This window comes from Chrysochloris asiatica, unplaced genomic scaffold, assembly GCF_000296735.1.
Source record: "Chrysochloris asiatica unplaced genomic scaffold, ChrAsi1.0 scaffold00269, whole genome shotgun sequence".
Taxonomy (NCBI): domain Eukaryota; kingdom Metazoa; phylum Chordata; class Mammalia; order Afrosoricida; family Chrysochloridae; genus Chrysochloris; species Chrysochloris asiatica.
Genome location: NW_006408787.1, coordinates 737,081 through 743,596, shown reverse-complemented (window position 1 = coordinate 743,596; position 6,516 = coordinate 737,081). Strand labels below are relative to the sequence as shown.

At 35.3% G+C, this 6,516-nt stretch overlaps 1 pseudogene; it reads right to left on the bottom strand.

The window, feature by feature from the left end:
- Window positions 1-6,516, bottom strand: part of LOC102810820 — a 46,251-nt pseudogene that overhangs the window by 5,875 nt on the left and 33,860 nt on the right.

The following is a 6,516-nucleotide window of genomic DNA, read 5'->3' as shown; positions in this document are numbered from 1 at the left end:
TTTCCCTGGATTTTTTGTTGCCTTTATTGGTTCTTTTCTTGTTTTGGTTTGCTTCTTAAGAAATACGATTTTTCTCTTTTGTGTAATTGTCATCTTTTTTTCTCATTGTCTTTGTCTTAATTCTCCACCATCTTTTTAAGGTTTGTATCATTTATTCTTTTCTTGCCATTCAGGTCATCTACAACTGGGACAGAGAAAAGAAGGGAAGATTCATGAACCAAGGAGATGGTTCTGCGTTCTTCATACATGATGGAAGTGTCAGTTCACACCTAAGATGTGGTCTACAAAGTTTGGTACTGATTTTTTCTATCCTAATCTTTAATTTAATTTTTTAGTTCCTCATCCAATTTTTCCACAGAATTATTGTAAATTGCTTTAAAAATTCCTTTACTCATTCTGTTGTTCCTCTGCTTTCATTCCATCCAACTCTTTTCTCAGACCTCTAAATAGCAACAAGAGAGTCAGGAGCTGCTTTGCTATTTATTGGATGGAATGAAAGCTGAAGAACACCAGAATGAGTAAAGGACTTCTTACTCATTTAGGTGTAACAATTCCCTTTTTGGTCTTCTATGGTGTGGCCCTGTAAGATAAACACTGGACCAAAACTGTATAGAGTTTCAAGGAGTGGCTTGTGAATTTAAATGGGCAATCTTCCAGTTCAAACCGAACTCATGGTCCAGTGCATCATCCCACAGCACCACACCTGGGGAGTTTGAACAAATACAGCAGGCTAATTTTTAAGCTGATAATTTTGTATGGTCCATGAATGATGTGATAAATTTTGGCAGAAAAAGCTTCCCCACCACTGTCCTAGAGGTTCAAGGTTTATTTCTAAGGGTTCTGTTAGGGCCAAATCAGGTGGCTCAATTTTCACAATTATTGCAGATATTTTTACTTATTTTCATAGTACTCTAAGCACTGGAGTTTGTGGCAAATTCACCACTTGTAACTATGTGATTTCTTTCTGTTCTAGGTTATGCTTTGCTTCCTCACCATAAGACAGGGACCATGTTTGGTTTGAACCTCCCTGTATCCCAATACTCAGCACAGTAGTACTCAGCATAGTGTTTTATCACATAACTGTTTTAAAGAAACACATTTATTGGATGGAATGAGAATAATTTTCCCAATGTACTGAGTACTTTCATGGTTAATTGGGAAACAGAATTATTGGAAGGATTTTCTTTAGCCTTCTTTTGTCTCTCTTATTCATTTGTACTCTCTTTTTCTAGTTTTCATTTTCAAGTTCTTTTGCTGATTTTGGAGTTGTAATACCACTTTGTTTTCTAGACTAATCAACTACCTGACCCAATTGATTGAAAGTATAATATTGCACCTCTTCATCACACATGTAATAACATGTGCTCCAGTGTCCAAATAAAGAACAAAGCAGTGAGATTCAGGCCTGGATATCATACAATGCTTCAAGGCATATTGCTTCTGAGAATTACTGCCATTGCCTTGATGGTCACATTGAAGACATAGTCAAACTGAGGAGTTTTCTTCTGCATTCTCTTCAGATTTATCTTTTACTTTATTGTCCGTCTTACAATCTCAGCAAATATTCCATTCAATATCCACTAAAGTCTTTTCAAACTATCTTGCTCCAATCTTTTTCTTATGTGTCTGCACATAGTTTCTACTAAAGATTCCGAAGAGTCATCAGTTGGAAACAGTTTTTCCCTTTAAATATTTACTTCCCTCATTGGCACTTTATGGATGACTTAATGACACCAAGTCCACAGCAACAGCACCCATAACTGCATCCTCTAATGAGCTTTTGGGTTGGACAGGTAGCTCCATCTTCCTCCTATGATAATTGAAAAGTAACAGACGCCAAAGCCAGTGTGACCCAAATTTGTTATCCTTTTTCAAGAGAATTTGGGCTATTCAGGACCCCTTGCATTCTATGTAAATTTGGGGACTGACATTTCCTTTATGTTTCTGCAAAACAGGTATTTGGAATTGTGATAGAGATTGCATTAAATCTATCAATCACTTAGTTATATTGACATCTTAAGAATTTTAAATTCTCTAATCCATGAACACAAGGTATCTTCCCAATTGTTTGTTGTTAGGTGTCATTGGGTCATTTCCCACTAATAGCAACCCTGTGTAAAACAGAACAAAACACTACCTATAGTTCTGTACTTTACTCACAATCATTTTCACAGCCACTTTGACAATCTGTCTTGTTGAGGATCTTCTTCTTTCTATTAACCCTCACTTTCACAATTATTTAGGTCTTTAATTTCTTCCAGCAATATTTTGCTGTTTTCAATGAACTTTAAAAAAAAAAAAAATTATCTCCTTGATTAAATTTATTCGTAGGTGCTTTTTTAAAAAAATATTTTTATTTTTACCACTTACATAAAAAACAAATTTAACATGCAAAAGTGTTAACGGACACAAACATAGGAGTGAAAAATTGTGATACTGATGAATACCAAATTTAAGATAGCAGTTTTCTCTGCATAGGTAAGAGAGGAAAGGTTTTGGATCTGGATACACACGCTATTTTATGTGTTTCTGTTATTTTATTATTTTACTCTTTACTGAGAATTGGGTGACAGTTTACAGAATGAATTGGTGTGACATTCAACAATCCATGCCCATTTTGTTTCTGTCATTGATGGCAAGCCCCACAAAATAACATCAATTATTCGTTTTCCTCTGTGTGTTTCCTGTTTTATTCCTCTTTTCTTATTAACCCTTCTGAACACTGTTCTTGGATAAATGCTGCCCTTTTTATCTAAAATGGTTAATGATTCTAAAGTGTGCATAACCCTCTATTGTTATTATTTCCCTTTTAGACTTATTTTGCCTGAAAATTGAGCCACAGGGATGACTGTATTTTAATTGTTTTAGATGCTATTTAAATGCTATTTGATGTTATAAAATTCTTTTCTCAGTTTTTCTTTAGATTCTGTGACCACTAGATATACTTCCATTAACATTTTTCTACTTAGTTTGCCGGAGTCAGATTCTATATTTTCATAAAAATACTTGCTGTTATGAACTTATGGGATAGAAATTTAAATAAATACTATGTGGCAATTTCAATGACAAACATTTAAATAAAAAATAATCCTTAACTTCAATATTCAGATGTAACTAATAGTTACAGTTTGATATATTTTCTTTCTCTTTTTTCCTAGGATTTAAAAATTACATTAGACATGTAGTTCTATATTCTGCTCTAGCAGATACTTCATAAGACTTGTTCAGACTTCATTATCTTCCTTTCATTTGCAATGGTTAAAAAGTTAAAAATTACATTTCTGTTGCTCTGCTGCAGTAGAGGATTAGAGCAAAGAAATATTCATCTGCAATTTGGAATTCAGAAGTGACATAAAGGCCATCTTTCTGTAGCTATGGTAGTAGATAAGCAAGTCTAAAAATTATGAATATTTGCAGCAACTCAGATCCATTTTCTAGTTCCAGGTAACAGCTTCACAGATGGAAGTGATTGTGATGGCAGCAATGACAGTTGCAGTTAGGAACAGTGCCTTTCTAATGTGTGGGATCACCTTGAAATTAAAATTACAGGGGAGTTGGCTGACACTGAATCTAAAATTATTTAAAAATAATTTTGTGTACACTTAGTCTCTTGTTTTCAATCAGTTTTGCATTATATACTTGGAGCTGCTTCTCCTTCTTGTTCTGAAATATTGAAAATACTTTTCTTTTAGATTATATGAAGGGATTTTTAAAAATGCTAGAAAATAAATGCATGATCTTTTAGTTCCATTTTTCCAGGAACATTTTGATGTCTCTTCATATTATACATTTTTTCCAATCATGAAAATATTTTTGAAATTAATAATTGTAAACATCAACTTTTAAGATATGGTTTCTCCAGATTTGAAAAAATTAAGTTTTTCCAGATTGGGAAGTTATTCTTTTTAAGAACTAACTTCTCAATCAATCTGGAAAAAATTTCATCATTTATTTCTTCTGGGATCAAACTCAATTTAAAAAAGAAATTATATATGTGTACTTCAAACATTTTGTGAAAAATATAATTAAATATTTTGCAACTTTTCCATGAACTGTTTGAATCTCCCTCTTATATTCATATTTGAACTTTTATGTTCAACAAATTCTTAGAACAATTGTGAATTTTCTGGTATATGTCAATAATAGAAACATAATGGTGCCTTTCAAAATTTTTATGATATTGATAGTATTTAAACAAGCAGAATCTGAGAAATATGTGATGGATATTGTCAAAACAATTGTATTTTAATAAGCCTCAATTTCTAGAAGTTCATTTTGATATTTTAATGTATTAATAAGCATATTAAAACTCAGAACAATGCTATTTTCTGGGATTTTATATGTAAAACAATTTATTTTTAATGTTTTTTTGTTGATTCCCGTATACAATGTTCTCCTTTAACTTTCTGAAGGAAAAAAAGGTATGTGCTTCAAAGATTTTTTTTCTGATTATTTTATTAATTCTATTTAGTTATAAACTATAACTTCCATTTGTTGATTTTGTTGTATTCTTTTGTAGCCTTGGCTTTCTTTAATTTCTAATGATATTAAGCTAGGAGGCAAAATAGTCAGGGGGCACTCTTAAATTCCAGTTCAATGGAATCAATGTTGTGAGTATTATTCTCTGTGGAACTAAAGCCTTCTGACTTGAAGAGCATAGAGTCACAGAGACAGGAGCAAAAGTCTTGCAAGTGGGTCATTGGAAGAAATAGTGTGTGATGCAACTCCCTTTTCCATCCCTTTGTGCCTGGGCCCATGAATCCTGGCTGTTGGAGAAACAGACATACTATTTTAGTGAATATTCAGCTTCCTGAAGACCATTGTCCCAAACCTTCAAGGCACTGCCACCAAGCTGATGCCACAATTGTCTTCAGAAGGCCATTCCATCATTTGATCAAGCAAGCTGCTTCAGAATCATGAGGAACATGGTTTGTTGCTAGGTGCCATTGAGTTGATACCAACTCATAGCGACACTATGCACAACAGAACGAAACACAGACCTGTGAATTCCATGGGCATGGATCCATTGCCTCATTTCAGTTGCTGTGAGTGGGTCTCTAGATCTGAGACAATGCTCTATGGAAAACAATGATGGTGAATAAAGTATTCTGTAAATTCATGAATGACACATTTTGGCAGAAGGACTGTTTGCAGAGAAGGCAGATCCATATCCACAGCAAATAAATGTCTATTCCAAAAAGGCTGCCCTTTCTGTGATAGAGGTGATCTGACATAATCAACCTGCCACCAGGTTGCTGGCTGATCTCTCTGAGGATAGATCTCATCTCTGGAAGTCAGTGTTGATTTCTGCTACTGGCAGATTGGTCACTCAGCAGTTGCTGTAGCCATGTCAGCCTTGGTGAGCCTATGCTGCTGAGCCCACCTATAACCTCCGTCCCCAATTAGCCAATGTCATAAGTCTACAGTCATCAGACTATTCTGATTGCTACTTTGATTCTGCTGTACAGAAGAATATGGGTAACCAATCCCATATTGTCTGTGTTGATAAAGTACTGCTACTTGGCCCCTACCACCATGGAGTCCAATCAGCCACTTTGTAATTAGGTGTCTTAATTCCATCAGGGCAGTTTCCACTGTCAAACTGTCTTATATAAAATAGCAATCACAGCAATCTTCAAGGAGGCAGGGACTCCCTTCACAAATTTGTTCTTCACTTTTATGGTAAAAAGTGAGTCCTTTGGGCTCTCCATGTGTGGGGTAATGAGTTTATCCTGAAAAAAATCGACTCTGTCAATTTCCTAAAGTTGTTCTTTGGATTGCTTCCTCTACAGAGTACCGAGGGAGGTTTCATACTTCAACTTGATGTATTGTAAGCCACTGTGCTATCCATTCTTCAGTGAACTAACCAAATAAACTATTAGATCCTATCCTAGGCTCTCAATCTGAAACACTGAATAAAGAATCTGTCCTTAGTGGGTCCATACCAATAAACTCATACTGATCCAACCCTATGTTCCTTACAACATTATTCTGCACCCTTAATAGTGCTGTGGGATGTTGGGAGCAACTAAACCAAAGAACTCAGACATGAGGGCAGTTTTAGCAGAAGGATTGCAACTAAACAGTTGTGGCCCAGATTATTGGATTTCTCCCAGGTCAGGCTGCCTCCTGAGGAACTTGCAAAGCCTGCCTCAGGGAACAAGGAATTTGCAGTCTTTCCTTGTAGGCAGCCATGGCCTTCAGTTTAGTCTGCAAAATCATCTAGCTGCCCTCTCTCTGTTTCCCTAGCAACTACATTCTTCTGATAAAGTCCTGCTTACTGCATGCATCAGTAACACCAGATGTTATTCTTTTCTCTGCCCCCAGCACTCTCCTTTGTTTGATATGTGTATTTAATAAATGTGCTGAATCTAGGTCTGAGTCACAGTATCTCCATCAGAGTGCTCTGTCCCACCTTTACTTATTTCATTTTGTGTCTTGTGTCCTTTGTTTTTTTTTCTAATCTCCCATTGCCCCTATCTGGGTTTAATCTCTCAGTGTAGATCTGGGAGTATA